Consider the following 24,496-nt stretch of genomic DNA (forward strand, 5'->3'; position numbering starts at 1 on the left):
GGAGGAGGAGGAGGAGGAGGAGGAGGAGGAAGAGAAAGAGGAAGGAGAAGAGGGGGGAGGAGGAGGAGGAAGAGAAAGAAGTTGAAGTTGAGGGTGTGGGACATGGATCACAGACAAGTAGCAGGAAGAGTGAAGGGTGGATATGATCAAAATACATTATATTTATGTATGAAATTTTTGAGACATTACTAATAATATATTTTTACATTAAAGTATCTTTAGAACTGTGAAATGAATGTAAATTTCCTTTAAAAATCACTCATTTTGATAAACTAGTTAAGAATAATAGAAAAGCCAAGTCTTTTTATTTTATAGATATGCCACACATAATTACTTCATATGTTGTAAGCTTAACTGCTATGTGTGGTAATTTGCTAAAGGAAGGATAATTTGCTGTCTCAAATCAAAAATTTAGAGTTTTTGATACCCTAGGTTTCTTTGAGTTTAAGATAGGGGCTAATGTAGTCCAGTGGTCTTGAGCTGGTTGAGGTTTATCATTCTCTTCCACCTCAGGAGGGGTGGTAAGATTACTGGTCAATGAAGACAGAGTCTGCACTTTCATTTCCTGGACTTCCAGATCTGAATAATCATACAGAAACTATATTAATTATAACACTGTTTGTTCTATTAGCTCAGGCTCATTATTAATTAGCTCTTACAACTTAAATTAACCCATAATTTTGATCCATGTTAAGTCACATGGCTTGGTACCTTTTCTCAGTGAGGCATTCTCATCTTGCTTCCTCTGTGTCTGGCTGCAGAATTCTTAGTCTGGTCACCCCAACTATACTTCTTGCCTGTCTACTAGCAAATCAGCATTTTATTAAACTAATACGAGTGACAAATCTTTGCAGTGCACCAGAACATTATCCCACAGCAGGTCTATGTACCTCTACCACCCCAGTTTAAGCCAAATCCCAGCTGAGGACCAAAGCCAGTGAGTGCTGCAGGAATATTAGTCCAGCACTCTGCCCATTAAGCTGCATCCACAGTGAAACCTTTGGTTTGTATCTCAACATGATCACCACTGATATAATATGGTGACCATACATTTCTCCTTACTTACAAAGAAGGTAATTGTCTTCAATAGCCTGAAAGAAACATTCTAAAATATGCCAGTTTGCAGCTGTTTTCATATATGGTAAAACTGTTGACTGTGAAGACTGTAGCCTGGATATTTTTATTATGAATGGAGAAAATAATTGAAACTGCATATTTTAGAATTAGATATAAAGCACTGCATAAATTAAATTCTCTAATTTTTTTTTTAAGTTCAGACTCAAAGTTCAATAGTTGAAAAAAAAAAAAAACCCAACCACAATTACCCTAGTTAAAGTCTAGAAAGGGACAGTGTTGACAAACACGTTAAACTTCTTTTAACTGCCATGTAATCCATTCACTTTGTGTTTATTTTGACAGATCCGGCTGTTCTCCGTTATTTGAACCAAGTGTTGAAACATAATGACGTGTACCCTGTATCCTTGAATTCCTATATATCATTTTTATTGATACATAGTTTGTCATGCACACGACTGACAGTATCTGACTCATTCACCCTTTTTGCTTTTCAACATTCAGGAGGAGGAGGAGCAGAGAGCCCTTTCTGGATGGCTCTAAGAGCTAGCTAGGGTTGAGAACATATTGTGCTACTTTGCATTAGAAAACCAGGAAGTCAGGGCTGGATGCTTAGGGTTTAAAAGAGGAACATTTCTAATCTCCTTTAGTTTGAGGGAACAATTGGCTTTTAACAGCCAGCTCCATTAGCCTCTAAAGTTGAGCTTCTGGATTCTTGTCAGGCCCAGATCCAGGTCAAATTGACCCTTCAGGCAAAGAGAAATACTTTCCTTGTGCTGTGAACAAATACAGGGGCAAACAAGGATTTCCTGCTTTTAGTGTTCATTTTGGGGGTCTTTAAAGAGAAGGAAGCCGCCCTCACAGTCTGGCACCCCCCCCCATGGGTGTGTGAGGTGCACAGGGAGGGAGAGGACTGAAACACTCCCTGTCCACAGCACTGTCCACAGCTCACTCCGAGGATACACTGAAGCATCTCCTGGAGGCAGGTGAAAGAGGGAGAGACGCCAGCGTAGCATTTTTCATGTAGGTGCTGTTATGTGCCTATCGGATTCTCTTTCAGAGAATTTCTGCTTAACGACATAGCTTGATTAAAAGCAGAACCCTGTGATTTAGAAATTTCTGGGTATAACAAATGGAGAACTGACGCTCACAACCAAGGATCCCATGTGCTTAGACCTAACGTTTTACAACCAAGTATGAGGCTGAGTGGAAGCATGGGTGTTTGGACCCACACAGAGTTTCAGTGTGGGTCAGCAAAAGAAAAAAGCCCAAGGCACTGAGATCATGCCTGGGAATAACAGCAGAGAATTCCTTTGGATTCACTCAGTACATTAGGAAAGGGACAGTCTTATTTGTCTTTCTTTTATCTACAAAGACATAGTGCAATTCTCCTACTACACATTCGTAATTCTAGACCCGACTTATTTCTGTCAAGATGAAGTGATGCTTGGTAAGACACTAATGACCCCACAATGAGGCCTGTGCATGGAGCAGAAAAGGTTAAATGATTTGCCAAATTCAATTGCTAGGAAGCGATAGGGCCATTCCAGTCAGTGTGAATTAGTAAAGCATTCAGAAACTATTTTCAGGAGCACTAGACAGCGCTGCTGGAGAGTTTGCAAGCCACAAGTGATATCAAAGCTGGGAGGCTGCAGAGCTTCCAGGGGCCTGAGCACTGATAATAGAGGCTAAAATTATTGTTGAAGAGGCATATTTAATTATGAAGGGTCCTGAGAGCAGTGAAGTCCTTGGAAGGCTTCCCTCAGAGGTTTATAAGAAATAAGATAATCAGCATCTTCAAATGTAATCACAAAATACAATAAAAATGCTAAGGCAACTCAAGGGATTTTCAAGTACATTTCCCTAGAATAATATAAGATCACTTCTTGTTGGCCTGGTTGCACAGGCCTCAATATGAGCTACCAGCGATGTTGAGGCAGGAGGATTGCAAGTTCAATCTATTTAAAAAAAAAAAAAAGACGTATGGATGGTGCTCAGTAGTAGAGAACTTGTCTATCATAAGTAATGACCTAGGTTCAATGCTCAGCAAAGAAAAGTAAATAAAACAAAAATATCTATAGGAGCTGTTTTGGAAAAGGGTGTTTAAGAAGAAGTAGGCTTCTTTTCACTGACGACAGCATGCGTGTTCCCCACTTCGTAAAGGTTCCCTTTGTTTGCTCTTTTGTTGAGCCCTTTTGCTCAGTATTTCCAGTCAAATTCCTCATACTATTTGCTGACTTGGTGATGCACCAGCCTCTTCCTTGAGTCCTACCAATACTCTAGCCTCTCTCCAACCCATTTCTCTTCCCCAGGCCACAGGATTCCAAGTTCTCTCAGTTCTTATTTGTGAAGCACATCACAAAGATGAACACCTATGTGTGAGAAAATCCATCTAAAACTTTTTTAAGTTTTCTAATCTATAAGTTCTCAATTTTCTGAAACTTCTTAAATACTACTTCATATTTTTGCCATTCTAGCTGTATAATTATAACATAAAATAAGATTTTTTTCAATATCTTGGAAAATTTTCATACTCTGAAATGTGTATGCATTATCAGAAAATTTTTATTTATATTTTCTCCCTCTCTCTTTTCTTTTAACAAAATTTTAGCTTATTAAAAACTAGGTCCTTTTCTAGCCAGTGAAGGTCATATAAGATGAGGTACGTGCACACATGAATGACTTACTACACAGACTACACGCTTGTGTTGCTGTCTTAGGTTTCTTATACTCCTGAGATAAAACACAATAAGCAAAAGAAATTCTGGTAGGAACGTGTTTTTTTAACTTACTTATTCCAGGTCACAATCCATTGAGAGAACCAAGGCAGAAACTCAAGGGAGAAATCTGGATACAAAACCAAAGCAAAAACCCCAAGAGACACAAATCCCTGGCTTGTTCCCCATGACTTTCCACCTGCTTTCTTGGACACTCTAGGACACCTGCCCAGGGAAGGTTCAGCCCACAGTGGACTAGTGCCTCCCCCATCAGCCTTTAATTAAGAAAATTCTCCCAGTCTCGCCCCAGGCCAATTTGGTGGAGCCTTTCTCAGAATTAAGGTTCCTTCTTACTAAATGACTCTAGTCAATATCAGGCTGGGGGAAAAAAAAACAACTAAACAGAATGGGCGCTATATACTGTAGAATCAATGGGTTCAAAGGAATAGCCTTATTTAAGAAAAGGGCTTCTAAGGTAGTACTGCAACAAACGGACATTAAATTCAGGCAAGTTGCTGAAGGCAGGGGCAGGGGTACCTCTGAGTAATTAAACAGACACCATATAAGACTGTTCCACAGCTTCACGAGAAAAACCAGTTCTAGGTTTGATACTGCCGGATACAAATGGCACATCAGCTTTCAAGCATTTATTTTGAAATAGCAACTGGAACCTTAGCCTTTTGTATGTACAAGAGCATCGTCCCCAGGGTCCTGCGCCCAGTATAAATTATGAAAGAAGCCTGGAATTCATTTTTCATCTGAATGCACAAATGAAAGGAAGTTCTGTCTCCTAGAGTAGTGTTATGTCATTTATGAACCCATACTTGTTTATTGTCTCAAGTCCAGCAACACAGAGTGTGCGTTCTCAGCCGCTTCCTTAGGTTACTGGATGAAGGAGCTACTTAGGACACACAGATGCGCCATTCTTCTGTATGTCTAGATGAACAATGAGTTTCCGGCACACTCTGGAGTGTTAGTCACCAAACAGATATAATTCTATATTTATTTTTTATAGCTGATAAGAAAGTCATTTATAAATTCAAAGTATTCTAGCATTGTTGCCAGTTTGGAGATTTCCCAACAACTGTAAATATTTTTAGCTGTTTTGCTGACTTCTTCACTGAGTTGAATGAGAACGCCTGCTAAAATTTCTGAACAGTTAAAATAAAGCCAGTTCAGTGATGTACGTTGGAAGCAACAAATTGAAAAATGAAGTCCTGCCCTTTATCCTCAGTAGGAATAGACACTGTTTTCTGACTTTCCTATCCAAAACAATGAGTGGGCCAATGAAAACAGCACCACAGAGGAGCTGCTGATAATGATAATCGTTAAAAATAGCCCAAATTACTGACTTTGTGTGAGAAAAAGAAACTGTGCAGTATAATTTATGGTTCACAAAATTCTGTCATGTCAGTGATAAATTGGAATCATCTAGGCAAGAAATGTTGAAAATCTTTCTTAATTATATCATGCTATTATAGAGTGTGTTAAATAAAATTTCTAGATAATAAGTATAAGAAAACCTAACAACACTACTTTAAAGGCTTCAAGTTCTGAATGAATTGATTTCTTATTAAGAAACAAAAACAATGGTTAGACAAGAGACAGAACCATGCAATGGGAAAAAAAAAAAAGACGTGCAGAAGCCTCCAGTGCACTCAGAGCTGCTGTGCAGCAAACCCTCACTGAGCAAGGTTTCTGACTCATCCATGGTCTGTATTGTGCTGCAAATGAAAGGTTAAGGAGAAGGGAGCATATGCTCTATTCCTTTGACTATTATAAAGCAATGGCCCTAAAAAAAGATAACAACCCCTTGAAATACTGTCTCGAGAGGTCACATTCTATGTTCAAGTTTTCTCTTTTTTTTCTTTTAAAATATTCTCCCTCTTTTCTCACTGCCTTCTGTTACTAATGTAGTTATATTACTAGCGTTGGAAGAGAATGTAGACGTGTATTTTCTCTGCTTGTTTTGGCATGTGCTCATTAGGCATGCTACCCTGAACTCCTTTCATTAAAAGAAACCTACCTCTTTAAATATCCTAAGTTAGCAAATTTCTGAAGCATCTACTAACACAGAGTCAAGGAACAGGCTAAGGGAAACGACAGGTAAACGGATTTTTTTATCTTGGTTAAAGTACAGACATTTATAAAACATCTAAATTGTGAAACTTTAAAGTAATTTTGGTTTCCCAATTATAGATAAGATGCATATAAATAATCTTTTATGAAATAACAACCCTTCCCTGCAGCTCCAGACAAGGGAAAGATTATCTCTTTAAAGAGTTTATGCTTACATAAGTTCCTAGCAATTTCCCAATGACTTGTTCAGAACTTTTGAGTAGGCTATCATTTTTGGCAAAACAAACAAAACATAACAAAAATGAAGCAAAGCAAACCTGTAAAGCAATTAACTAAGAAAGGGAGACAGAGAGGCAGCCACAGAAAGAGAGACCGATTTTCATCATAATGGATACCTACATAAAGGACTCAGAAAAGGTTATTATGTTTAATACTATTATCATAATCACATGAGAATGAGCTAGTTTCATTAAAAATGTCATTCACCTACATACAAGTAGCAGTCAATGAACTCAGATTGTTTCTATAGATTTAGCTCTCTCTCTCTCTCTCTCTCTCTCTCTCTCTCTCTCTCTCTCTCTCTCTGTGTGTGTGTAACAATAATATTTAAAGAAAACGAAGCCAAGAATTTGAAGAGTGGAAGAGGCATGTGAGGTATTGGAGGGAAGACATAGATAGGATAATGATGTAATTATATTGTAATTAAAAATAAAATAGATTTCAAAAAGCATTCCAGTGGGATGAACTGCTATATCAGTTTTTTATTACTGCTCTAATTACCACAAACACAGAACCTACAAAAATATAAACTTATCTCAAAATTCTGCAATTCAGAAGTCTGAAGTAGATCATTCTAGAAGAGAATAGCAGTTTCACAGAGCTGTGTGTTTCCTGATACCCTTTGGAAGGACACAGACCTCACCTTATCCAGCTTCCAAAGGCTTCCTCCATTTCCTGCCTGCAGACTCCATTCCCATTTCCAGGCCAGCTGGTAGATCTCCATCAATTTTCTCCTGTCGTCACATTTCCCTTCTGGATTCCGACTCTTCTTCTATTTCCCGTCTTGTAAGATCACATTTGACCACAGGACAATCTTTCCATCTCCTAATCACTAACAATTATATCTGTGGAGTCCTGTTTGCACTATAACAAGACACATTCCCACTTTCCGGGAATTAGCATGCAGACATCTTTGAAGAATGAGTATTCTGACTGGCACATCAGAAATCAAAATATAGAAAATGAAAACTGTCCATTTTGCCTTTTTACCACAATTCTCCTATAGGCGCAAAACCATAATTCAGTATATTTTTGTTTATTCATTCCTTTATTTACTTATTTTTTTTGGATGAGAAGCAATATAAAATGAGAAAGAGTGCGATGTAACAGCTAAGATATGGTTCATGGATTCACAAGGTCTGGCTTACAAATTAGTTCTCTCAGCTGTGTGAAATTTTTATCTTCAATTTTCCCATCTTTATATTCTTATAAAGACTAAATTACTCACTATATATGGGATACCTTATGTCTTTTACCTTTACAGTAGTAAACATTTTATGATGTATATTTGAATCAAAACATCATGTTTTACATCTTAAAAAACTATGAATGCTATTTTCAACCATTGCAGCGCACAATGCCTGTCTGTGCCCTGTGTGCTACCATACAGTTTGGGCAAGGGGCTGGAGATTAAAACACACAAAGACACAAAGACACACAGACAGAGAGACAGAGACATGGACCTCTCTAGTCACTGGTAAGAAGCCCTTTCTTCAGTAGCAGCACGGAGTCTTATATACCCAACAGTCAGGTGGGCCAACAGGTGAAAACCTTATCCTCTGATCCTCAAGGCCAAGGCAACACATGCTAATGAAGCAGAGCTGGTAAACAACTTTGACACAGCTTTCAGTAACTCAAATCAGAAGGAAAGTAAAGATCTCTAGCAGGGAAGAGTAGCTGGAGGCCAGGACTCCAAATGGTCCCAACAAACCATGAATAGAATAAGGAAAGAAAATAAATCCTAAAAAGTTGAATCCAAATAAAAATAATCATTATATCAAAAGTATATATAGGTTGAGTAGGGTGGCCCTTGACTGTTAACTCAGCATTCAGGAGGCCAACGAAGGTATATTATGAATTCAAGGCTATCGTACATTTTGTGAGTTTCATGCTACCTTGGGATTCCTGGAAAGATATTGTTACAAAAAACTCATGTAAGCCATGTGTTACTTATAACATGGGGATTGAGAAAATACATTCTGAGAAATAAATAGTCACCACTGTGAAAACATACAGAATACATACGCATACCTAGATAGTCTAGCCACTATACAGCTAGGCTATGCAATTCATGGAAATGTGTAGACATATATATGTATGTAATATATACATTGTAAATAAGTATAGTAAATTTACACATATACATATTTATCGATAACTATATATGTCTGTATGTATAATGTACTGTTCCTAGAGCAAGACAATACAAGAGAAAATCAAGTACAATAGAAGAAAGTACAATCAGTAGATGCAGAAAGGGGCTGGAGATGGGAGAATGTTTGCCTAATGTGTGCAGTACTCTGAGTTCACTCCTCAGTACTGAGTGATGCAGCACTACTAACAATGACTTAAATTCTTCAGGTGTGGAGGCCGTGTACCCTTTTAATCCCAGCACTCCGGGGACAAAGGTAGAATGATTGGCAGTTCAAGGCCATAGTGGATTATGTCGAAAAAAAAACTATCTAAAAAAAAAGAGGGGGGGGAGAAGGAGTGGGAACAGAGGAAGAAAGAAAGGAAGGGAAAGAGGGAGGGAGGGAGGAAGAGAGGGAGGGTGAAGAGAGTGAGACAAGGAAAGAGACAAAGAGAAAGAGAAAGATACAGTTAACATAACTTGTTTGAGGCTATTGCAAAAAAAACACATCATTACTGTTTATAAGAAATGTTCTTTAGTTAGTTGAAGTACTTTTTCAAACAATCATAGGAAGTATAGTATATGAAATAAATAAGACTATAAGGGCTATTTATTATCATCATAAAATTATTACTGCCCACAATTGTACTTTCTGTCATTTCACATGACCTAGAGAGTGTTTTTTTTTATAGTGATTTCATCACCTTCATGAGAGCAATGCACTGTGCTGTGAAGAGTAACACGGCTCCAATGCTAGCAGGTTACAGGGAACTCTTCAGTTCTAACTATAATCTGTGGAAACATCACTGTATACTCAACCAAAGGCACTCTATAGCACATGACTCTAACATAAAACTTGATATGCTATATTTTATTTGTGGAGCTGAGGATCAAACTGTGTCTCTCATCCTTGCTAGGCAGCCCTGCGCTACACCTTTGGTATCTTTTATTGTGAAACATTCTTAGTTCAGAAGGCTTTTAGCATTATAAGTAACAGAGGTTGCCATAGTGGAGTTTTGCTCGTGCTGAAACTGGAGACTCTCTTGAGAACTGCCATATAGGCCACCAGTGTTATCCCCCAAGATTTCAGTCCAAGTTCCTAATCACTTGTGTACTCTTTACAAATTCCAATGATGAAAATGATAGTGAAGATTACACTGAAAATGAGCGCGGCTATAATCTTGGCACTTAATGAACTCACTGAGGTAGACTGTTGTGAATTTGAGGCCAGCCTTGTCTACATAATGAGTTCAAGCTAGCCTACTGGGTAAGACTCTGTCTCAAAATAACCTAAGAAGCTATGGTAGGCAGTAGTAGTAGTAGTAGTAATAGTAATAGCAAATAAATAAGTGAGAGGCTTCACTGGATAGTGATCCTTATTCTCTTAGATACTTCTAGTGTCATACATCCACAAAGCCCTTCAAACTGACCATGTTGACTCAGCCTTCTAGTTTATTTGAAGGAAAATGGCTGTGAGTAAGGGACTTTGCAGAGGCCTCATTATCGTTTACACGGCTGGGATAAATCACACCTGGGTGACCTAGTCTCCCTTGTTCTGTCTTGCCTACACTATGTTTTAGAGCAGATACTATATCTAACTAATGTAAAGTGTGCTCTTTCGGATGCAGGAGTTTAGCAGATGCTGCCTGACTACCCACTGACCAGCGTATGTGGTGAAGTACATGAAAACTTTTAGAGACTCATTCTGAATAAGCTACTATGGACAATATGAAAATAAATATCCGATCCTTTAAAAATGTTTTCCGAAGTTAAAAAGTGTATTTCTCAATATGCTCCCTAACCCCAGTGACCCCTAAACATTGCTGAAAATTCTTCATGTGTCTTCCATTTCAGTTCTGAGACATCAAGTAAAACTATCTGCATTATTTTCTTACTATGTTTTGCTTTCACTCATGGCTCCAAACAAGTTTTCTCTGGTTTTGTTTCATTTTGTCACTAGTCACATGTCTGAGTGGATGGCTCCAGATATCCAAAGGTGATTATTCTCTATATTCATATAGACCATATGATCTACAAATATAGAACATAATCTACAAATATAGAACAAGCTTTTGAGATAAAGAATTTGAGGAGTTGGTTGGTGTCATTTAGTAAATATCAGCATTTGTTTTGTTTTTTAAGACAGGGATTCTCTGTAGCTTTGGGGCCTATACTGGAACTAGCTCTGTAGGTCATGCTGGCCTTGATATTAGCTGTTATAAAAGATAAAGTTTAACTTAGCCGGGTGGTGGTAAGAAAAAAAAAATCACCTAAATAAAGTTTTAGAGGCTGGGTGGTGGTGGCGCATGCCTTTAATCCCAGCACTTGGGAGGCAGGGGCAGGCGGATCTCTGTGAGTTCGAGGCCAGCCTGGTCTACAGAGCGAGTGCCAGGACAGGCTCCCAAAGCTACAGAGAAACCCTGTCTCGAAAAACCAAAAAAAACAAAAAAACAAAAAAAACAAAAAAACCAAAAACTTCACTTTTGGTAACCCTCATGAGATAACCAGTTGTACTCACTTTTAAATAATCACACACATATCTATATAGTCACACATTTTAACATAATTGATGGGTTCTGAAGGTAGACTCTCACTATGTACCCCAGGCTAGCCTTGAACTAATCTTCTTGTATCAGCCTTCTCAATGCAGAGCCAGGAATGTGACATCACGACAGCTTAAACGTAGTTTCCCATTCCACACATTGAAAGAACAGCAGATTTACAGAAGTATGGTCATTAAATAAACATGTAGTATCTATCTTTCTGCTAGTGCCTAAATGAAAACGTGAATGCAATTCCTGTTGTCAAAAGGAATTATATATGGATTATAACCAGTGGTCCCTTTACTACAGATCATTTTCCTGGGCAGAGCCTCTAAGACTGATGCAAGCTCACTCATGTGTTTCTGCTTTTGTTATCTGTGCCTTTGGGGTTCTCTCTATGAAACTATTCAGTTGGACATCACAGGGTTTCTCCTCTTTTATTTCTATTAGTTTTATATTTTAGATTACATTTAGGTATTTTAACCATTTAGAATTGATATCTATATGTGGATGAAGATGAAGAAGCAGAAGCAGCAGCAACAACAGCAAATCTGGAGAAAAACCCTACCCAGATTCCTCTTATATTTCTCCAGTGGCTTTATTGTACAATAGTAGTTGTTAGAAATGAAGGTTGTGTTTATAACACTTCCAAAATCATTCTGCCAGCCATCATGAAAACAAACAGAACATTTGGATTTAGTTTTCTCAAGATTTACACGTTTTTATTATGTGTATGGGTGTTTTGCTAGCATGGCTGTATGTGCATTGCACATGTGCCTGATGTTTCCAGAAGCTGAAAGAATACACTGGATACCCTAACACTGGAGCTATGTATAGTTGTAGGACACCATGTGAGTGTTGGAAACAGAACCCAGGTTCTCTGCAAGAGAAGATGCACTCCTCACTGCTGATCCATCCCTCCAGCCATTATTGCAAGGTTAGTGAAGGGACAGAATTAAAAGGTTGCTATCCCTAGACACAATGTAAGTAAATGCTGGGCCTGGAGCAGTTGAAAGAGAAGACTGAAAAGGGAGGTGACACTGCTTTCTCTGATCCAGCGCAACATGAAGTACTAAGAGTTCTGCCATTCGACTAAAAAACTGTCTAAGAAATATTTACTTGTAGCATGGCACTACATGGCAATAGAAAATAACTCAAGAAACTCACATTTAGTAGATTATTAAAGAGAGAGAATAACAATTATTTTTAAATTTTTAACTAAATATTGATTTTTTCCCAAATCTGGCATTACGAAGAAAGATATAAACCTATAACCAAGGTGCGTATAAATAACAATTAAATGCCTTCACCTACTTATAATTTCAGAAAATCTTCAAGTAACTCAGTTTAAGTACCATTTATATACACACACACGTGTGTGTGCACACAATGATTGCTGATACGCCATTACATAGATCAGATGCTCATAATCGCTACTGTTTGCTTACTCAAGATCTAAGTTCCCATCTGATCATATAAGAATGGATAGCACCAAGTGAGTGAAATAAAACCAAACTGTTTCTAAGTACTTCAGAGCAAGTGCTTGTTAAGATGGCAAAAATAAACAAAAGAGAAGAAAGAATGTTCACATGTAGGGGCAAAGAGCCTCAGATGAGAAATTGTTCTACATATTGACTGTCTTCTAAGAGCTACTGTGTTCCTAGGGTTTTCCCCAATATGTCTGCCAGTGGCTATGTCAGAGGAATTGGGCAACTGACTTCAGGGGATTGGCCCACCAGGAAACAAAACCTGATGGGTAACTCAAATAGACAAAACCCCAAGACTGCGGACCCAGAGTGACTTTTGCTTCTGCTGTGCCCTCACATGTCTGCTGCTGCCATCTTTCTCTGGTGTCTGCCATGGTGTGAATGGGGCTGGGGAGATCCCCACTGCCTGAAATGTAGTGTACTTATCTCATGGAAACATCCCATTCTACTGGGCATTTTTACCTGTGGGATATTATGAAGATGATTTCTTAAGCTGCACTGTTAATTGATAATAATAATAATGTTAGCTTACATAGAGTTGTGATGATAAAAACAAATACAAGGAAGTGTTACACAGTTGGGACCTATAGGTTTCACCCGAGGAGCTGCATAGATCACAGTTCAGGTTAATGATTTAGGAAAACAATTGAGTGCCCGAGAGACAGGCTGGCTCAAATTCTTTTAATCTTAATGTTGGAAGATGTGTTCACAGGTTATGGAGTTAGCTAAAACAAGCTTTGAAAACAACCTAAGTTTCCACTAAAATGTTTTTGGTAAATAGCTTTGAGGTGAAAAATCCAAGAAGACAATCCTAAGTTTTAGAAAAGCATAGAGTTGAGTGATGAACTCTTTAAGGTCAGGGAACAAGAACAAAGCAGCCCAATTATCATTAGTTGATAATTTTGCCTTTCTTGCTAGGATTGGTTGATGACCAAAGGTGATGATTAACTTCTTAGACCCATTTTTGCCCTCAAATTTCTGGTATAAAAACAAATGATACGTGGGTCCGCTCCCTAAAGAGTTAAAGTAGAACTGACTGATTGTTTTTTAGGTATAAAAGCTTAAATTTGTAATTCTTTTAATACTCCTTATAAGATTATCTTTCAAAAAGTAATAAAATAATTGAATCTTTCTTTGTAACCACAAGATGCAGCCTGACAGTGAAAAATGGCTGAGAAAAATATCCTCTGCTTGCTGATACTCTGTCAATCTATAACATGCTACTTAGATGTAAATGTGTGTGGGTTTTTGGGATGACTCTGTTTTAATCATGTAACGGAGAAGAAAAAAAACATGCTTTTTTTACCTGTATTCATTATAATCATTCACTTGAAAAATAGAATGTAACCACACTGTAATTTCTATATTTCCTCAAAAAATTTTGCTGGGGTACAGAAGCTGTAAGTGAAAGAATAAAGAGAACTAGAAGGGAAACATCAAGAATAAAGATAGAGTTATAAGGAAAACGTCAAGAATGAGAGAATTAGAAGAACATCAAAGAGTTAGAAGGAGAAGAAAATAGAATATAGAACACACTATGAAGACTAGAGAAGAATAAAGAAAGAGATCATCAAGAGAATGTGAGTGACATTTCCCTTAACCAACTCAGTGGATTCCTTTGGAGCCCTGTGCTGCTGGAGGCTGGCCCCCCAAACAGCAGTATATGCCATTACATGATATTTCAAATGTGGAGTGATACCACCTCAGTACTTGATGGTCAATGTGAGAATACATACTCACGCACACAAACATACAATATATACTAACAAACATACAAATATACACGAGTACATACACAAACAGACACATACACTCCCCGCCCTGAACACTCAATTTGTATGGTTTAAATATCATTCTGTTGTATTTGGTATGTAGAAGAAACTCCATAAAGAAACTTTTCTATTTAAGTTATTAGACATTGAGCCATTTTATTCAATATCTATCATTGAAATCATAGCAAAATCAACTCCCAATTAATAAGTTCAATATGTGCAATGTTATGTATGTACTAGAACCTTGGTAACCTGACAGATTACTTCTTTGGGGGAATAATTAGTATGAAAATAAATAGAACCTTGATCTATCAGATTTTTTAAAATAATATTTGTCCAGCTAAAGTTCCTCCTAGCAACAGTCTATATAGACAAACCATTAACTAATTGTGTTTATGTTTCTTAAGCAATGGAGTTTATTCTGACAATTTGACTACTAAGAATTGCATTAGTAAACTGCCTATTCATTTGCTATATCTTGTTTGGCAAACAAGGCATGACAAACAGCAATCTAAACAGAAACTAGAATCCTGGGATGCACCTGCAATCTTTGCAGAGAAGCACTGCAAAATGTCTTAGGCCTGAGGTACTGGCCTTCACAAGAACGTACACATGGTGCCACCTGCTGTTCAGTAGTGTGTACTGCAGTCTAAGAGAACTGAGTCCCGTTGGCCTCAGAAGGCTGAACAAAGTATCGCCATGTTTATGCTAGCCACCCCTGAGCCAATGGATATTGAAAAAAAAAAAAAAACAATTTTAATAACCTAATAATCATTTCTAATTATTACTCTACGAATTACTCATAGCAATGACAAGGCATACTCTATGAGCAAATTGTCTACTAAAGCAACAAATGCTGTATCAGGAAGATGTTGTATGTTGCATGCTGAATTTACCATGTTTTAGTTATTATTATGAATTTCAAAACACTCTGTATTTTTCAGTGACAATTCTATGTGATGGAGTACAGGAACCTAGTTTCCTAAGTACACTGAGTGCATCCTCTTTATGTATTCTAAGGAATAGTACACATGTCTCTTCTAAAAATGCCTGACACCCAGATGCTACAATGACTTAGAGGTAGGAGCCATGTTTTATTCAGTTTCATCCCTCCTGCGACTGGGAAAAGATACCAGAGCAGGAATAGGTTGAGTAAATATAAACACATTCATGAGTGGTTAAGCCTAGCACAGACTTTTAGAAATATATAAAGAATGAATGTCACATCTCAAAAAATTAGCATTTAATTCTTGTTTAATTTACATATAAATTACATATATTGCACATATATAATATGCATATATATATTCAAGACTAGGGTTCAGTTTCACCTCATATCACCAACCAAAAAAGGGCACTCAGAGCATTGCTGATTTTAATTATCAATCACAAGAACCACAGGAATGAAAGCAGGGCTTGGTATAAAGCATTCCACTTAAAACCATGTAAGCAGTAAACCGAAAAACACCTTAGACTTGAGCGCCACAAACAGTGCTTATTCGCTTCTTGGTTCTTTTATTTATTCATTCAAATATTTAAAACATCTAAAGCAGTGGTTTTCAACCTGTGGCTGTGACACATTTGGAGGTTGCATATGAGATATCCTGCAATCAGATATTTACAGATTCATAACAGTAGCAAAATTACAGTTATGAAGTAGCAACAAAATAATTTTACTGTTGGGGATCACCACAACATGAGGAATTGTATGAAAGGTCACAGCATTAGGACGTTTGAGAACCAGTGATATGAAGGCTAGAGAGAAAAAAAAGAACTGATAGCCTAGTCTCACGATGAGCTCAAGCAACTCCCCAATGGCTCTGGTGCTGCCCAGTGTTCCAGTTTCCACTCTGCTGTCCACAAGCCTTCAATAGCTGCAGCCCCTCTTCAAGCTCAGTTAATGACTTTGGAAAGCAAATCCATCGGTACAAGTCCACAGGTCCCACGTCTCCTCCACCTGTGCTCTTGAGCTCCTCTTTGTCTCGTGGTACCTAGCTGCCAACAGAGTCCCATTCTGCTTCCTCAAGAACAGGTTGCATGTGACTCCTCTGGCTTGCTTCTATATGATCTGTTTCTTTCTTGTAATAGATTGTCTCCTTGGTACACAAGTACAATGCACCCATCTTAAAGAGGCAATAAAACCAATCCTTCTACACTTGCTAACTACCAGTCCAATTCTTTGCCCCATCTTTCACAGAAAAAGGCCTCTGAAGAATCATCTCTAACATGTCATTCTTGGTAGGACTGGGTCTCTCACACAGAACAATGCTCGATTCTCACAGTTAAAAAGGTCTAACTGTCTTTTTTTTTATAATAAAGCATTCATATGTATTCTGTATTTATTAATAACAGGATTATGTCAGTGACAGTATTTTATAACAGGGCATTAGAGAAACGTCTAATAATTAGGATATATTTGATTTGATCATTCTATAACATATACAAATATTAAAGTACCAAACTGAGTGCCATATAGACATATGAGAGCTTGCCAACTAAAAATAAACTAGCTTTTTAATTGCTTTATGGAAAGCACTTTTTAAAGTTTAATTTTCATACAACAAAATAAATGCTCCTCAAATCGAAGTGAGATCATATAATTTCTCACCTGATGCAGAACAAAGCCAGGTCTTTGTCACTATCTACAAACCCCTCGCTCATTAGCCCCCTGCTTCCTCTCTGCTTTCATTTTCCACCACCGTTCCTCTTTACAGATTGGACGTAGGCCTCAGTGGTCATTTCTTGGTGTTTTCCTACTTCTAGCTCCTTGATTTGGAAAGTCTCGCAGGTCACAGCTCCTCCACCTTCCCACAGCCCTGCTTAGGTGGAAGACAAAACCACCCCTGGTCTGGTGTTTTTCATGGACCCTGATTTGCTTTTTTTCCCTTTAGCATTCACCATCTTTACACACAGATCTCTAACTGTTTCTCCTCCCACTGTTATCAAATAATACGGAATATTATCTCATCTATCAATATCATCTCACAGACATCCAATAGTTTTCAGCACGCTTGAATAAAAATTTCTTCAGTTTTTGTTAACTTCACAGCTATACTTAAAGTTGCTAGCACACAGAAAATGTTTAATGTAATTTTTATAGTAAAAATGAATTTAACATTTAAATAAAAGTAAAGCTGTATCAATAACCACTATTAAAAATAAAACAGGATTTTAATTCATTTTCCTTGAGTAAAATTTCATATGTGTTTGGCAAACAGAATTATAAATTTTTAAGAAAGAAATTAACAACTCACAGAAATTAAGTAAACTCTGCTTCGAATACAGAGATTTTCTTTGGCTACTTCATAGCAAATTTAAGAAGAGATCAGTATTAGAAAGGCTTTATCAAACCAACTGTGACTTGTATAGCAATTAAAATTACAGAACTGTTCCTTTCTGGGTGTTCAAATTATTTTATAATGTATCTTTAAAACTTTTCTAGAAGTAAACATCAAGTCAGAATGGAAATATGTTAAGCTCAGGAAACAGGGCTTCAGCACATCTCATACTCTTGTGGGAAATGGAACAAAACTTCTCAAATCACATTTTGTTATGAAAAACAGAAATAAACCTAGGCAAGAGCTCATTCAGTTAAAAATGCTGTGATTTCTCCTTTCCTTTATTATCCTGTCTCTTTTAAGCCTAATGCTTAAAATTCCATAATTTAAGTTAGTAATTACAGCAATACTTTTTAATTTTGAATTCAGCACATTTTATATGAATCGTCAGAAACTTGTGCAAGCAAGCCAACATCCTAGTTCCCAAATGTGTTCTATCTTTAAAATGTCTTTGTCAGTTCAGATAGGAAGAATGCTTAATGTGCTTCCATGCCTCAGCTGGGGCAATGGTGCAGTTCAGAGGATCCTAGCTCTCCTTTCTCTCTTCTCACATCTCTAGCTTGATGTCTTTTCTAAAGGCTTTCAGCTATAAAAGAACTCTGAATGGAAAATAGTCCTGAGTTCTGAGGGGAGTGCACAGCAAGGCAGCACTATGGTCTTTTCTTCAGTTAGGTCGTAGCCAGATAGGCTAGTTAAAAATAGCTTATACTATTAAGAGTATGGGTATTGAGAATAAAGACATGACTAGGCAGTGGTGGCGTATGCCTTTAATCCCAGCACTCAGAAGGCAGAGGCAGGAGGATCTCTGTGAGTTCGAGAGTAGCCTAGTCTACAGAGTTCCAGGACAGCTAGGGCTCTTACACAGAGAAACCCTGTCTCAAAAAAACAAAAGAAAACAAATAAAAGAGAATGAAGATGTGAAAGTAGGTATCACAGATGCATCCATTTCAAGCAAGGGACATCCTCATATATCAGTGCTGGATAAAAAGGGACAGAGGTGAACTGATAAAATTACTAAGGTTTGGAGCAAATTTGGAAGCCATAATTAAACTTGAAACTGTTCAAGAGCCATGTTAACTTACCCTCTCTGGGTCTCTCTGTCCTCTTTTGTAAACTAAATGGTTGGCATGAAAAGTGGCACAATGTACACACATGCTAACTCCATATTTACAAAATGATGTTGGACCCATCATAACTTTCCAGCTAGTCTCAGAGGGGGACTTCTGTAGGAAATCTCCCTGTGTTTGGCTGGGACCATGGGCGGGACTTAAGTATAAGTAATGGTGTGCTGGGTCACCTGGAACTCAAAAATGAGGACAGTATTACTCTGTGGTTGTGACCACATATCTGATGAGAAGTGAGCCTGAGAGAAAGGACCTACATTTGCTTACGCTTTGAGTGTATACTCCATTATGGTTGGGGAGACATGATGACAGAGGCCCCATGGCTGCCATTAGAGTATAGAGATATTCAAATCTTTATATCTCAGTGAAACAGGAAAAGAGAACAGACTAGAAAAAGACCTTTGTGTGCAGGACACATGCTCCAGAGAAACTCTATTTCCTACAGGTGTGACCAGCTAGCCAATTACTTCACCAGCTGAGGACCCCATATCAAATGCACAAGTTTTCTGGAGACATGACACATTCAAACCATGTTCAACCAGAGCAAGGTTTCTGTTTCTGGTGACTCTTGTGTTTGAAGAGAGGAAAGGCTTAACTTGGGTTGTTGCTTAGCATGTAGAGATAGAAGATTAAAGAGAAATGCATCCAAATCTGTTGTTCTGCAAATACTGTATTTTTAAAGACAAGTAGATGAGGTAAATATAAAAGGTAAAAATCAAACAGAACTACTGATTAATGCTGGCTTCTTCTCAATTTGAGATCTCAGTTCAGAAAATTGTAGGTGGATAGACACAATCATTTGCATCCACAGAAAAACTGAATTACTTCTCCTATAGAGACCTTCAAGCTAAAATAACAACGAAATATGTTTCTGGGTCAACAAAAGAGCTGTTTCCTGTGCTTTGTTTGAGTCAAAATCTTTATAGCACAATGTCAACGACTAATCAAACATTTGAATTATTTTAGGTTAAACAATTTGATCTGATTTGTTCATTCTATAATGGAAAGATATGGAAGTTCTAAAAAGGAGGTTCAATATACTCAATAGGGCAATGTTTTATAATATTCCAAAGTGAATGCTTAGTAGCCCTTTCCACCAAATTGAAACATTCACTTCTGGTGGGAAGCAGGAAGCCCATAAAGATAAGGAAGCTAGAGAAACTTAGAAGGCCCAGGAAGGTCAGAAAATCACAAGATTTACAAGGCTGCCCCCCACACACAGTTATAAGTGCAGTTAACAATGGTAAGGTGAAGACTCTCCTAGAACTGCCTGCAAGCTGGACAGGGAATACATCAGTGAGAGTTATCACCCGTGCTGGAGTAGGTGTTTAGATGATGCAGATGACTTCAGTCACCCATGCTCAAGTAAATCAATCCAGGAAAGTTTTTAGCTCACCAAGCTGTTTGGGGATATATATTTATTTGATAAGTTGTCTCTGTCCATCTTCAGAAAACACACAGTTCATCTCTTTCTAGGCAAGAGTCCCACAACAGCACCGGGACACCAAGGTCACAGACTTTGCAGTGTAGCTTACTGATATTTTAAACATCAGTTTAAAATGAACGTGTGCTAAGGTTAAAAGTCCTTTCATTAAGTTCTACGAGTGTTTTTTTCTTCCAATCCAATTAAGTAATTACCATGCAATGTGCCTAACCAAGTTTTCAAAGATAGACTCAGTATTCCTGATGAACTAAGATCCCTGCTTTTTTCAACCAATGTTAAGATTCAAACATCATCACACACTCCTCCAAATCCACATCTACTTTTATCTCCTGAAATTCCCACTACAAAGCTTCTCCTGCCAAGATAATCTATTTTCAGTTCCCCATATTTAAAAGGCATGTCTATTTCTAACTTTCTTTTCACTAAGAACTAGTTCTCTCTAAAGCAGCCTCTCTCTTTTATTAAATGCTCTTCAAGTTGCAATTCCTAGTTCTCTTTCATTTGTTTATCATTAGGTAGAGACTGATGGGTTATAGCTCTACGGCCATGAGGAATCTCAGGAAAACAGGAAGAGAAAAGACACAGCAAGCAACAATTTTTATGTTCTTTAAATTCTACCAGTTACGGTGTAGCACAATTAATAAAAACCCAGAGACAAATATTGGGGTTCAACCTGAATGTCAGAAAAGCAAAACAGTCAGTCACTGGTTCTTACCTCTACCTCAGTCTGAAGTGGTGATTTTTGCCTCCAAGAATTTTCAGAATGAGACAGATTGTGTCTCAGAACCATCTGCTTTCGTCTTACATTCCACCTTAGCGCCGGGATTAAAGGAGCGCACGACTACCTCCTGATTTCTATAGCAAACTAGTGTGGCCACTGGGATTAAGGGTGTGTGTCACCACTGCCTGATCTGTAAAGCTGACCAATGGGGCTGTTTTACTCTCTGATCTTCAAACCAGCTTTTTTATTAAAATACAAATGAAATATCAGTATATTAGGTACACATTACACAGTGGATTTAGTCATTAATAAATCACAATAAGTTATATATTAAAAAGATTATACAGAGAAAACCAGGATAACACACAATTCAAGAAAACAACTTGGGAGTGGGGAGAAATTTTTGTTGGGGAATTGGCCTGAATTGAGTTTGGGGGACAAATAGGAACCTAAAGTAAGGTAGAGGTGATCAATAAGCCAACTTTTTTTTTATAGGATCTTCATTGTTACTAAATTGTGATAAAGATAGTCTAGGCAAACTCCTTGCCTTCAGACAGTGAAATTATCTGAGTGGGGTATGATGGCAATACTATTATAACAGCCATTTAGGAGGCTGAAGTAAGTAGACTGCTTGAGTTTATGAGTCTTAGACAAGCCTGGGCAACACACTGACTGCATCACAAAAATAAAATAAAATAGCTTAATCCAACAATATTTAACCCTATTATCCTTCTGGCTAACAGTCTTGAGACAAGAAGCAATAATGAGCTCACATTTGAAGCTAAGAAGTCACCAGGAAAAGATGCTAGTCAGCTGCTTACAATGAGTTCTGGAAATGAGGAATGACCAGCTAGAACTGGCCTTACTACTCTTGAGTTCTACTGGCCAGTCAAGACCAGAAAACCCAAAGGGATGTGAAAGCTGTCTTCCAGGGGATACTGTGTTAGTGGAATGATATTCTATTTTACAAACCCTGCAAATGGGAAAGGACAGTATCTCCCTCCTTGGAAAAGAATGACTAAGAAACACCCCCTGGGAGGAAGCTTCCAGATGGAGAGATCAAGCCTTCATTTGTGACTTGGTATTTGTTGAACTACAGAGTCCTCAGGGCTTTGGCAAAGTTCTGCTTGTAGCACTTCCCAGGATAGAAGACAGGGCTGTTCATAGCAACTGATAGGGCCATGTGAACTTAAGCACTGTTTACTGTATCAAGAAAACAAATTACTCATGTTCTGTAAGTAGACTACCAATAAGCAAGGTAAGGGATATGAATAACAATGGTGTCAAAACAATGTCCTTACAACAACATTAGCCAAGAATAAATAGATATTCAAAGAGATATGAAGAGCTATTTCAATTAAGAACAGGTGACTTAGCTCTATTGCAAGCCCATGACATCACAGGCAGCTCTAAGAGAAATTAGAGGTAGACAGCATGAACTCTAAATTTTCACTAAACTTTTGATGGGGGAAGCTTTGTTAACCAATCATCTTTAAGAGGTGGAACCTAGTTAAGGTGTGGCTTCCTGGAGTCCAAGAGAAAACTGGGGCATGGAACAGGTACTCTCTCTCTGTGTAGTACTCCTGTGACACAGCTGAGTTTGGACTTCCCATTCCTGTTTGGTGAGTTTTCCCCTTATAATAAATAAAAATATCATTGTTTTATCCTTTAGCTAGCCTGCTTATTTCCTGTATTTAGCTATTTTTTATAGTTGGCACCAGGACTGTGGGACTAGATTCTCCAGAGGCTCTGACCAGCCATGGTCAGGCTCCATGCCATTGATTTTGGATAGAGAATTTCCAGACCTGAGTATCCGCTACCGGCTGACTTCTGGGTCCAAGACTGGCAGAGAGACGTGGAAGACTGAGGCGGAAAAGGCTGAGGAGGTCATGCCCAGCACGTCAACATGGGCAAGGAGCTCGTGCCCAGTGCCACAATGGCCACCACGGGTAAAGTACCCTCTGTACTGAGCAATAGGTGCCTGCCTCCCTCCGCTGACTGTCTCATGTGGCTGCCTAACAGTCAGGGACCTCCGCGGAGCACACAATCTGTGATTTACACTAAATAACTGTTTTTAATTTAAGCATATCTTTTAGTATTTGACATTAAATTCAGATTTAAACCAGCTACGTGACTACAAGTGCATGGCGACACCTACTGGCAGGTAATGGTTATTGCACCTACTCCACCTAACTCAACCATAGGTAAGATTTAAAAATCAAAAATATAAATTATAAATTGATAATTTAAAAGGACAAGATGATGGACAAATTAACTATCCATGGTTTCAATAGCCTTTTCACTTATACCATGTACGAGGTTATGCAAGACTTATATAATTTCCCTCCTATATCATTATATTTGATTCTGGGGATTAGTTTTGTCCTCCATATTTTCTCCTTAATGGTGGCGCACGCCTTTAATCCCAGCACTCGGGAGGCAGAGGCAGGCGGATCTCTGTGAGTTCGAGACCAGCCTGGTCTACAGAGCTAGTTCCAGGACAGGCTCCAAAGCCACAGAGAAACCCTGTCTCGAAAAAACCAAACCAAAAAAAAAAAAAAAAAAAAAACAAACAAACAAAAAAAAAGAAACAAAAAAAAACCATGGTTTGATAATAAGACCAAGAATGAGGTACTTTTAGAAATAATATAGTCTTTACAGACTGACACTGTTCAATTAAAAGGACTATTCAAATCTCTGGGGAAGGATACAAACAATTTGACTAACAAGACCCATAGTGTGATATCAGACTTCAGGATGTCTGGAGAACAGATTGTAAGATGTTCTGCACAATGGGACCAAGATTCCATAAGGGCAATGAGTCTTGCTGCTTAGAATCCACAAGTCTTATTCACTAGTCTCAGTGCAAATTCCCCGCATCACACTACCTGTGAGAGTTAGCCAATAAGTGGCTAGAACTAACAGGCCAGGCAGTGTTTAAATGAATACAGTTTCCGTGTAATTATTCCAAGGCTAAGTGGAGCCGGGCTGGATAAAAAGCAGGCCTGCTCCCCTCTCACTACAGGGGGAGATAATGGGGAAAGCTTTGTTAACCAATCATCTTTAAGAGGTGGAACCTAGTTAAGGCGTGGCTTCCTGGAGCCTGAGAGAAAACTGGGGCATGGACCAGATGCTTTCTCTCTGGGTGGTACTCCCTTGACACAGCTGGGCTTGGTCTTTCCATTCCTGTTTTGTAAGTTTTCCCCTTATAATAAATAAAAATATCATTGTTTTATCCTTTAGTTAGCCTGGTTATTTCCCATATCAAACTAATTTAAACATAAACTTTAAACATAACATTACAGAGTCCTAAAAAACAAAGTGGCACTGTTCAGTCAGAAATAACTGGAAAGTTGTCATAAACGAAAAATATATGAGTAAGCAGCTCTCTTTAGAAAGATATGGAGTACAAATATGAAGAATTTTGAGAGCAATTTTGGATAAAATCAAGCTATCTCATGCCTATCACCATAGAGTTTAGACTCTAAAATTGAGTTACAATCACCAAGTGGCTATAAAGAAAACAACAAAGATATAAACAAAGGGGCAAACAAAGAGAACAGAATATATATGCAGAGGAAAGAAGTGTATATGGGACCTAACACATGGCAAGTGAGAAATCTCAGCTCAGAGGGAAAACAAATCTCACATTAAATGAGCAGTGCCAACATAATTGGCAAGTATTCTAGGGGAAACATAGTCTGTGGGCCTGTCTTATGCCTTATACAATAAACGCACTGTGGTGGTTTGAATGGGTTTGGCCCCTATGTATTTGAATGTTTGGTCC

The 24,496-nt window shown here is 38.1% G+C and overlaps 1 protein-coding gene across 1 annotated transcript in view; it reads right to left on the minus strand.

Moving 5' to 3' along the window:
• Positions 1–24,496, minus strand: part of Rnls (renalase, FAD dependent amine oxidase) — a 231,629-nt gene that overhangs the window by 187,936 nt on the left and 19,197 nt on the right. The window lies entirely within an intron of this gene.

This window comes from Alexandromys fortis, unplaced genomic scaffold (genome assembly GCF_014885135.2).
Source record: "Alexandromys fortis isolate MF-2015 unplaced genomic scaffold, M_Fortis_MF-2015_v1.1 scaffold_10, whole genome shotgun sequence".
Classification (NCBI taxonomy): domain Eukaryota; kingdom Metazoa; phylum Chordata; class Mammalia; order Rodentia; family Cricetidae; genus Alexandromys; species Alexandromys fortis.